At 49.6% G+C, this 11,494-nt stretch overlaps 1 long non-coding RNA gene across 1 annotated transcript; it reads right to left on the reverse strand.

The window, feature by feature from the left end:
• Window positions 1-2,672: 2,672 nt before the first annotated feature.
• On the reverse strand, window positions 2,673-5,315 carry LOC140701147 (uncharacterized). The gene is made up of 4 exons (XR_012080050.1): window positions 5,178-5,315; window positions 3,470-3,586; window positions 2,875-3,050; window positions 2,673-2,756 (listed from the first exon to the last, which is right to left on the reverse strand). It is a non-coding gene; the product is annotated as an uncharacterized lncRNA (long non-coding RNA).
• Between the last annotated feature and the right edge of the window lie 6,179 nt (window positions 5,316-11,494).

The following is an 11,494-nucleotide window of genomic DNA, read 5'->3' on the forward strand; positions in this document are numbered from 1 at the left end:
AAGAGCCGGAGCCAGAGGCCCCCAGAGTGAGGGGGAGAGTGTGGGCAGAGAGGCAGAACACGCCGGGTCCTGAGGCCTTTGTGACGACTTTGGCTCCTAATGACATGGTGACCCGTTTAGTGAGTTTTGAGGGGAGGGGTGATGTAGTCCAACTTATGCTTTTGTGTTTGTGTTTTTTGGGGGGAGGTAATTTATTTATTTTAATGAATGTGCTGGGGATTGAACCCAGGATCTCAAGCATGCTAAGCATGCGGCCTACCACTGAGCTACACCCACCACCCCCAATTTATGTTTTTACAGGCTCCCTCTGACTCTGTGTGGATGAGAGATTGTAGGAAAGCAAAGATGGAAACAGGAGGCTATTGGTATCCAGGAAGGGCTGAAGGTGGCTCTTAGGAGGGCGGGGAGCAGAGAGCAGGTATTTAATTAAGACAAAATATCCAGAATTTTCTAACAAGCTGGATTTGCTATCTGTGAGTGTAAAAGAAAGAGAGAGAAAGGACATGGTTCCAACATCTGGGCCTGGACAATGGGAGGGATGTCCTCTCCAAATGGGAAAGGGGATGGGAAAAGGTGGGGCTGAGCAGGTGGAAAGGGGCTGGTATCAGCTCAGTTCTTCAATGTCATGGTTAAGGGGTGTATTACATATTGCCACAGAAGTGCCTAGTAGGTAGAGGAATCTGTTTTCTTTTTCTTTTTAACATTTAAAAAATATAATTTAAACATATTAATTGTATTATGTGAATGATTTGGGAATTTTGTTTCATGCCAAGGTATAAGTTATATATAGCCAAATGGAACATATATCAAAAAAGGGGAGAAATGAGGGCTTTCACATAAACTGACTGTCCGTAACGTAGGTAAAATTTCAATAAAACCAGTCTTCAGGACAAAAACCTCATCTCGGTGTTACATAAAAATAAATGAAAAACGACTATGTTGATGTACCATTATTTCATGTTACATAATAGCCCCAAACTAACACAGTGTTTAACTATGAGGCTTGTAGAAATACTATTCGCTTTATTCACATAAATACAGAAGTGCAGAAATGTTCTAAGGTAGAATTAGCATCTTAGTGGAAATAATACATATTTGAGCATTTTACATGATATATATGTACTGATTCAAAATTTGGAAAAGTAATTACATAGTAGAACATATGTATGAATGAGAAAGCAAGATGAATGAAAGGAAAAGAATGTGATGTGAGTCTCAGGGATAAAGGCTCAGATGGAAAGGGGAAATCAGGGAATTTTGGAGAAATCGAGAAATTGATGGCATGCCAATTTCCAAGGCTGGGTTGCTTCCACCAAAGGAATAGCAGAGAGAGAGAGGAGAGGCCCAGGAACCCACCCTGGGGAACACCCACAGTATATGTTTGGAAAAAACAGGAGACATTGGCAAAGGGCCAGCCAGCAGGCCAAAAGCAGAAACAGACAGAGCGATGGGCTGGAGGTTGAATGAAGCAGGAACACGGGGTAGGAGGGATGGAAGAGCTGGGTCAAATGCTGCCGAGGGGCCAAGCATGATGAGGAGTCAAAATTGACCACTATATTTAGCAACATGGGGTCACTGATGGCCTTGACAGGGCAGTTTCCATAGAGCGAGGGATCAGGCGAAAAGCCAGAGTGGGTGTAAAAGGGGATGGCTCAAGAGAAGATGCAGACAGTGAGTTTAAACAACTCCTTAAAGATTTGCTGCAAAGACACAGGGTGGCAATTGGTGGGGGTGAATTAGGGTCAAGGAGTGCTGTTTGTTTAAGCGGATGGACGTTTATATACTGATGGTGCCAACTAGCAGGAGAACAAAATAGATGAGGCAGTGAAAGAGAGGATGGTTTTGGGAGTGACAACCCAGAGAAGATGGGAGGGATGGGGCCTCGGGGACTTTTGGAGGAACTGCCTTTCGATGCCAATTTTAATAAGCAGTGGGGCACCGAGAGTGAGGTCACAGACATCAGAAGGCGAGCGGATGTGCTGGGAGTTGCTTGTGAAATTTCTCTTCTGTTGGCTTGTTTGCTTGTTCAAAGTATAAAACTAACGTTACCAGCTGAGGAACAAGGAGGAAGAAAGAGTTACTGGAGCCATGAGCAGAAGATAAGAAAGAGCCTTCCAGGGAGAATGGGACAGTAAAAAGGGCAGGGGGAGGCGGGGGAGTGAGCTCCCAGAAAGTTACATTTTCTCTTTGACGTCCCCAAATGTGTGATGTGTTATTACCCTTCCTGCTGTCTACAAAATAAAAATTAATTATATTTCAGAGGAAATGCTATTTCATTCTAAGAGGCTGCCTGTTTCTCAGGAATGGTCATCTTAAACTGCAAATATTACAAACAACGTTGAAAAGATGAACCTGTGTACCTAGAATCCCCTATTTTCTATTAATCTGTTTACTACTTAGTTCCCCTATCAATAACACATAACAAATACTGCCATGATGGAGGTTCATCGATGCTTAAAAGGAAATGAAATCTGTATCCTTTTGCTAAATTCCATGGCTTCCTTAATATGCAGTTCCACTTGGAATTTAGGAATGTCTGGTATAAGAAGTGAGAAACAGTTTGAGAAAATCCCGGCTCAGAATTATACATCACAACCACATCTCACAAGTATATACAGCCGTAAAAATGTTTAAAAGCAAAACTCCGTAACTACTCTTAAAGAACTTTGCAAACCTGGGCCTGCCAAGATGTTTCCAAACTGGAAAGGAACTCCAATCTCTTGCCTGGTACCGGACCAGAGGCTGGCCAGCCTTTTCTGTAAAAGCGAGAGAGTAAATATTTTCAGTTTTGCAGATCATTTTGTTGTAACCATGCAGGTAGGCAATAAGAAAGCTAAGAGCCCTGGGAGACAGGAAACAAATGGGCATGCCCACACTCTCCCTTCCACTCAGGGCAGCTTCTCTGTGGTGGGGAGCTTTGCCACAATCACTTGCTTCTTTGTTTCCATTGGTTTCTTTGTTTCCACCTTACTGCTCAAGCTCAGAACTTCAGGTGGGCCTGGTCCTTCAGCATCCATGCAGAGAAGGCTGAGCGGGGTTGGGAACCCCACCTGATGGAGAAGAGAGATTACTGGGAGGGACATTGTGGAGGCCACCATGACACGAGACAATCACACCTTCCGCAGTGAAAGGGAACGAAGACAAGGGAAGGACACAGTAGTGGGACCCCTAGGTCGCCTGCCAGGCTTGTTCTCCCTCCACGGCAACCATGGGGGCCTGGGGAGTGTTGGGCTTCAGCTACGGTGATTAGGATGAAGGGACTCAATATAAAGGACCCTCCACCTCCTCACTAGGTTCCAAACGCAGCCCCTCTAAGTCCACCCTCTGAGTTTCTGGAACTCTGCTGGAAGAATACATGAGCAGGCCAGAGCCAGAGCCCAAGCCAAACATGACAGGGGTCTCGTGGGGCTGTAACCCCATGCTCAGTGGTCGGGGACTCCTTGCAAATCTGCATAAATCCCTGTTCCACCTCATTCCTGGGAGAAACCCCAGATCTCCTCCTGCTCTGTCTGTTCTTCTCTTGAGGCTATTGTCCTGGAGGGATGCTGAGTCCTTGAACCTGGTCCTCCAAACGTACATAAGCAGCCTGTTCAATAAAACAAATTATGCACTTTTTCACATTTGCCAGTTTTTTGATTCCAGAAAGGCTGTGGGACTCATTCTCACAGTCTCCTGTGCCACCACCACATGGTGACCCTCTGCTCATGTAAACACGATTTCCCACAACTGCACCCTGCCTCCCAGCTTGTCAGAGGGGAGTGTCCCACAAAGACACAGGTGTTTGGGAGGATCCTGTCCCCCAGCAGAAAGCCTGCTCCTGGAGCCACGGACAGGGATCTGGCCTCCTAAGCCGCTCAGCTCTAATTCAAAGCCTAAAGTGGGGGCCCTGAACATTGCTGAATGACTTTCTGAATCACCTGGACTGGAGGGGACTGATTTTCTTTCCAGGAATGGAGGTAGCGTAGCCTCCATTTTCAGGGCTGACCTTGACGATGGATCTAGTTCCCCCGACTGCACCGCAGGAAGGAGAGGCCCTTCCATCCCACAGCTTGGAAACCCAACCCAAGGGAGTACTGAAGCAGTGCATTGCTGCCAGGTCCAGCATCCCTGCAGAGTGGCCTCTGCCCTTGAATGAGCCCCTTCCCAGGGCCTTTCTTGCCTGGACACGACCACACCCCAGACTGTGCCAGAGCTCTGGGGCTCTGCGTGTCCAGGGCACACAGGTGGGACCTGAGCCAGGTGTCCCCTGGGCCTCAAGGGAGAGAGGTCTGCTTCTGCATCAGGGGAAGGTGACCCCACAAGGCTGGCAGGACACTCTCAATATGGACCTCCAGGAGCCCTGAGAGCAGTTTCCCTGCAGGTGTTAAGAGCCATCATCAGGAGGGCAGGCCCCTCTTTATGCAGACCATCCAGCAGTGCTGGGCCCACGTGCTGACCTCAGAAATCTACATGCCCCCAGGATACCCCAGGCAACCTCACAACTTCGTCACTTGGTGACCTGGGTACCACGAGCTCCTTGGCCATCCCATGAGGGTGGTCCTTGCAGGCATGGTCTCCAGGTTCTCCCGTTGAGAAATCCCCCTGGGTTTCTGTGGTCACAGAGCACACACCAGAAGATTCTAGTCCTGCAGTGACCCCCACAGCAGTCAGCTCCCCTGTGCATGTCCAGGGACAAATGACAGCAATTTATTGCCAGGAACCGTGATGAACAAGGGGGTGGGATTCCATACTAAGTTCAGGATTCTGGTAACTCACTCTGCACCCCAAAAAGCTTCCATGAGAAATGTGTGTATTGGGATGTCTGTGCCCCTAGAAGAGCTGTTCCTGAGGGTTCCTGGGACCCTCCAGCCCCTCTCAAGGTTCTCAGATCCTGGGTCTAAATTTCTATCTGCCTCTTTTGGTGTACGGCACCTGTGTCTCGTGGTCACAGGTCACTTTATTGCATGACTTGGCATGTTCTTAGTGCTCGTCCTCCACCCCTGCACTAGACTCCCAAGATGTTCCCACTGACCCTTGGCTCCCTGGGTGGCTTGGGGGGCCCTAAGTCTGCACCCTTCACTCTCCTCCTCTACCCCCACCTCTGGGGCCACCCCTAGGTGGACTTGGAGGTGTTTGTAAATGAGTCTTACACAAGGACATGTCTGGACAAAGCAGGACCCCACCCCCGGAAAACTCACCTGCTCCCTTCTCAGAAGAGGACCCCATAGCCCCACATTGCCTCCCAGGGGTCTACTCAGGACACAGTCCTCCAGTTATGGGCAAGGTGTCTCCCTGGAATCCTTGCTTCCAGGAAGAGTCTCTCTGTCCTTCTTCAGAGTTTAGAGGCGTTCCCATGTCCCTGACCACCAAGATGCCCAGCACAGTCCCTTCAGTGACCTGGAGAGACAAGGAACTTATGTGGCCACAGGTCTCACAGGACACACCTGCAGGGACCCCAGACTAAAGGGCTGTCCTTCTGCCTTCTCAGGTGTGGCTCCTGTGGTACCTTTTTGCAGGGGGTCCAAACGGGGAGTGTGGCCCAAAGCAGTTCATGGGGCTCTCTGGGCAGGGAAGACTTGGGCCAGGTGGCCTTGCCTGGTTTCCCTGCTGGGCCACTCTGAAAACCCCCGCTCCTCTGGCTGTGGCTGGAGGACCCCCAAACCTCAGGGCGGGGCCCTTTCTCTCAGCCTCCACTGACTCCAAAGCCACGCTGGTGCTGGCGAGGGGAAAGAGCTTTCTTGCCTTCTTTTGGCCAAGTTGCCACAGGTGGATGCTGCGGGGAGCTGGAGAGAGAGGTAGCACTTGCTCAGATGTGAGTGGTTAAGCAATTTGACACCCTGTCAACTAGCCTTAAACATTGGAATGAGGACTTTCCCGGTAAAGCTGGAAGTTACTTTCAGTAACTTGTCTAAAGATTTCTTTCTTTTTTTTCCACTTAAAGACTCATAAAATCTCTCCCAGGTCATTCCTGGTATGGACCATTATCCAGGGATCAATCAGGAAATGCAGGAGGAGAGGGGTGGGGGTGGGGGAGAGGGGAGGTTAGATCAGAGCCCACGGAGAGGAGATGCCCCTCCCAGGAGCCACACACTGGGCTGTGGCTTCTGGCATCCAGCTCTCCTGTTCTCAGGCCCATTCCATCTGCGGAGTTTTCCAAAAAAAACAATGGTGGAAGGGCCATGGAGGACACCTAGACCTTCCAGAATAGACAGGGGGAGCAGAGTCACCATGCTGGCCCTGGGTTTGGAGACAGACCTGCAGTGGAGACCACAGGCTTCTAAGCAGCCAGTTTCGAAATAAAGGCAGTATGCGCTGAAATACCCGGTTCTAGCGAGTTCTTCATCATAGACATGTAATTTACATAGTTCTCACCACGAAATTCTGTGTTCCCAACACGCTACATGAATGACGGCTTCAACACACATTCATTTCTGAGATGTGAACAAGTGTAGAGCCGCTCTTTCATCCAGCATAATGGGCATGGCTACACCTAAGAACACTTACCAAGATTTCTCAGCAAGAGCCAATTTCGAAATAAAGGCAGTTTGTGCAGGAAAAGCCTGTTGGAGTGAGGGCTTCCCCATACACATGTAAGTTATATAGTTCCTCTCACCATGAAACGCTGTTCCCAACATGCTACATGCATGAAGGCTTCGACACACATTCAGTTCTAAGATGTAAGCATGTGGAGAGCCGCTCTTTCATTCAGCACAAAAGGCATGGTTACACCCAGGAAGATTTACCCAGATTTCTCAGCTGCTTCCTTCAGCCAGATTCAAAATAAAGGCAGTTTGTGCTGGGAAAGCCTGTTGGAGCGTGTTCAGAGCTGTTTCGGGCTCTGTCCCAGCTGGAGGGTGCAAAGCCCAACCTCCAGAAAGAGGGACCAGGACCCCACCCGCCAGGTGGTGTTGCCTTTGTTGGGGAACAGTGATCTTTGGGTAAGATATTTTGCGGCTCTCTCTAAAAACTGATTTGACTTAAGTTTGCATCCTAGCCACCAGTTCCAGGACAACAGAAAAGGCATACCCTACATCCCTTTGCACTCAACTCTTCCCAAAAGAGCAAATATTTGTCCATGAAAATACCAGCTGCTCTTCTAAGGCCCACTAAATACCCAGCAGTGTGGGCGGCGCACTCTTGATCAGGGACAGGAGGAGAGGGAACAGCGGTCCTCCGGCAGGCTTGGCCTGGTGTGGCAGCTGCGCTGTGGGTGCGTGGTGGGGAGGGAATACAGGGAATCCTGTTTGAGGGGCCTCTGTGCACGCCTGCATTATAGTCTGAGGTTTCATACAAAGGCTCCAGGCATCCTAACTGATCAGATACAGCCCCCACCCTTGGGCTGGAACCACCAGGAGATAAGTACCTGTAACAGGGATACTGCCTGGTGTGGGGAGAGGTCATGGGACACTCCGGGGGCAGGGGCGGTGGTGCTGGGGAAGGCAGGGGATGCAGTGAAGGGTGGAGGGAGCAGGGTCCTTTGCTTGGGGGTGCGAGTTCTTTGGGAGACCACAGGGCATGGCACACATCATCCCCACCCTATACCCCAAATTCCTAGCCCCGCCAACACAGGGGCTGCTCTGCACCCTCTCAACGTGGCTCTCCTGTAAGACCGCACCCAACCAGGCATCTGGCACCCTGCCCTACCTCCCCTCTTGGGACAGATCCCTTCTTCTTGGAAACTGCCTAGCAGCGCGTATTCAAGGCCGGCAGCCGGCCTGGCGGATCTGCACTTCAGGTGCCCTACCTGGCCAGCCGTGCCTGCCTGGGCTCAGTCCTCTATCTTGCCCACCGGTAGCCTGGGTCCACTTCCGGTGCAAGCGGAGGCCCCGGAGCCCAGGCTGAGCCCCGCACACAGACAGGTGAGGGTGCCCCCGCCCCGCTGCCCCGCCGCCCCGCCGCCCCGCCCACTGATGGCAGCACTGCCCCAGCCTCCGGCCGGTGCCACCTGCAGGTGAGGACGTCCGCGCGGCCCCGCCCGCCCCGGCCCCGCCCAGCTGCCCCATAAGCCTCCCCCCACCCCCGTCCTGGCCGCGCCCTGGCTCCCATTGGCTCCGAAAGTTCTGCCCTCGCACGTCTAGCCTCGGGAGGACGCAGACGCAAGCGCTAGGGGAGGGCCCCGCGGCGTTGCCATGGATACAGACGCCGCGCTCCTCGCGGGCCGGCGTGCGCTTCTGGGGCAGGCAGCGGGCTCCGGAAATGTGCAGCTGCCCGGGACCATGGCGGTGTTTGCTGCTGGGGATGGCGGCTTGCTTGGCCGGGCCACTAGTTCTGGCCGCGTCAGTCGGCGGCCGACATCCTTTCTGGGGCGGCGTCTCACAGACGGTAAACGTACGGCCGCGCCGTTGGCGGGGCCAGTGGACATGGACCGGGGTGGGATCCGGGTTGGTGTGGCGGCCGGGGAGTGCTGTGGTGCCGGGGAGCGGGTTGGGGCGGGGGGGACAGGGCTGGGGCACAGCCTCTGGCTTTCCTCCCCCTCGGGCTCTGGGGCTTGGACCGCGAGTCCGGGTAGCCCTGCGTGGCCGCGGCCTCCCAGAACCCCTGGGAAGTGCAGGTGGAGGACCCGTCTTTTATGAAGCGGGGCCTTACCCGGGTTTTGAAGAGCCCCAAAATCAGATGTTGGAATAGGGTGGTTTATCAGCCTTGTATATCAGCAGGGAAATTTCAGTTCCATCCAGATGTTGGCTCCTTCGATAAAACTCAGGAGTAAGACAAGGGTCAGTGTCAATTAGCAGTTATCTAGGGCTTGACTCAAAATAGACTGTGCGGGGTGTAGAGATGGTAGATGGGCCCTCCCTTTCAAGGTTGGTAGTCTTCTGGAATTAGAGGCCTCAGTTGAGGATTACATCCTCATCTGCAGTAATGGAGGTTGTGGGAAACATTAACACAGAGAAGGGAGGGGTGTTGCTGCGGTAACTCATTAAAGAAGCCAGGACACTTACCTGGCTCTTGTGTAGGAGAGTCTCGCCTAGGGTAGGGCAGCAGTTATCAAAGTGAGTCCGAGGCCCCTGAGATGCAAGACTATTTTCGTAGAAACGCCGGGAAGTCACCTGCCTTTTGCACACTCTTGCACTCCCGAGTTTCCTGTGGGGTTTTCCAGGGAAAACCTGGTCTGTGATATCACAAAACAGGTAATGTAGAGGCAGATAGAATTAAGCTCTCACCAGTCCAAAAGAGATTTTCAGAAATTAAAATCACTGCTATTCCTCTCATTAATGATTTTTGTTTAGAAAAATATACTTATTTTTTGCTTAAGAGTATTAATGGTATCATGTAGTAGGTTGTTATTATTTTTAAGTGAACTCATAAGCATTTTTTAAAGTTCTTATTTAACTTCTAACACAGGAACTATTGATAGATTTAACCTACATAAACAGCAGCCTTTTGAAGTCCTCAGTAATTAAGAGTGTACAGGGGTCTTTAGGCCAAGAAGTTTGAGAGCCCCTGGAGAACGGGTGCTCAGGTACTAGTCAGGTGCTTAGCATTGATAGACAGATGCCAAGATGTCTTCTGCATGTGCTCCCGGACTCGAAATAATTGGCCACACAGAGATCAGTGGGCAGTGCCTCCACTATACAAACCAGAAGCTGCTGAACGTGTCTTGAGTCTAGGCCATGTGCTGTGCAGAAATTCCCATTGTATCTGTTCTATCTAAGCCGGGATTCCTGTGCAGAGACCTGGCCCTGAAGACCCGCTCTCCTTTGCTCCCTGCCAGGTACCTTCTGTGTTATGTCAACCCTCCGGAGGGCTTCAGCCTCCGTAGGGGCGTCTGTATCCACATCGCCTTCCTCCTGAAGACCCTGCTGAAAATGGAGGAGTCGGTGCTGGTGATACCCCCTTGGGGCCACCTCTACCACTGGCAGAGCCTGGACATCCACCAGGTCCGGATTCCCTGGCCTGACTTTTTTGATCTCTCAAGTCTCAACAGAAACATCCCTGACACTGAGTATGAACAGTTCATTGCAGGTGAGATGGTGATCGTTTAACTGGGGCCAGACGGTTTTTGTTCTGGTTCCGATGTGAACATCGGGCCGTCTTGCTTCGGGCTTGTCAGTCTGCTTAGGGGCCGTGCTCATGTTTCCTGCACTGCAGGTGAATTTGGTCTTTCCACAGTTTTTCTCAGGAAATATATCTGAAGTGTATGAGCTCTGTGTTCCCTCCCCTCTGAAAACCCTGGCCTTCTGGTGAGATGGAGCGGTGACAAGGAGGCCACTGCCACAGAGGCCTTGTCCCAGCAGGACTCACTCCCTGGGCAGTAAGGGCCATTCTTACCTGAAGGAAAACACGATGTATGTGTACCATGGGCCACGTGCTGGAGAAGGTATGTAACCTCTCATTCAGTATAATTTGGTCCTGCTCAAGCTTCCCATTTTACTTTTTGTAGGAGGTAAGAGTTGAAGATTTTCTTTGAATACAGCTATTTAGAGCTTATCTTTTTTTTTAAATTGAAATGTGGTTGATTTAAATGTTTAGTTAGTTTCAGATATACAGCTGTTTTGTTAGTTTCAGGTATACAGCATAGTGATTCAGTTGTACATATACATAGTCTATTCTTTTTCAGGTTCTTTTCCATTATAGGTTGCAAGATACTGAACATTTTCCCCTGTGTTCTACAGTGAATCCTTGCTGTTTGTCTGTTTTACATATAGTAGTTTGTAATTGTTAATCCCAAACTCCTAAGTTTGTTTTCTAAGTCTGTGAGTCTGTTTTTGTTTTGTAAATAAGTTTATTTGTATCTTTTTTAAAAATTCCACATATAAGTGATATCATTATGTTACTTGTCTTTCTCTGTCTGAGTTATTTCACTTTAGTGTGATAATCTCCAAGTCCATCCATGTTGCTGTAAATGGCATTATTTCCTTCTTTGTTACAACTGAGTAATATTCTTTTATATCTAAATACTACATCTGTATCCAGTCATTTGTCAGTGGGCGTTTAGGTTGCTTCTATCTCTTGGTCATTGAAAACAATGCTGCTGTGAACATTGGGGTGCAGGTATATTTTGAAATTAAGGTTCCCTCTGGATATATGCCCAGGAGTGGGATTGCTGGATCAAATGATGTCTTTTTTTAGTCTTTTGAGGAATCTCCATACTGTTTTCCACATTGGCTTCACCAAACTACATTCCCAGCAATAATGTAGGAGGGTTCCCTTTTCTCCAAGCCTCTCCAGCATTTATGGTGAGTGGATGTTTGAATGGTGGCCATTCTGAGTAGTGTGAGATGATAGCTTATTGTAGTTTTGATTTGCATTTCTCAGATAATTAACGATATTGTGCCTTTTTTTCATATGCCTATTGGCCATTTGTATATCTTCATTGGAGAATTGCTTGTTTAGTTGTTCTGCCCATTTTTGGATTGGGTTCTTTATTTTTTTTTCTTATAAAGTTGTATGAACTATTTTTATAGTCTACAAGTTAAGCCATGTTCAGTCTCATCTTTTGCAAATATTTTCTCACATTCCATAGGTTGTCTTTTCGTTTTGCTTATGGTTTCTATTGCTTTGAAATAGCTGATAG

The sequence above is a fragment of the Vicugna pacos genome, chromosome 14, assembly GCF_048564905.1.
Source record: "Vicugna pacos chromosome 14, VicPac4, whole genome shotgun sequence".
Lineage (NCBI taxonomy): Eukaryota > Metazoa > Chordata > Mammalia > Artiodactyla > Camelidae > Vicugna > Vicugna pacos.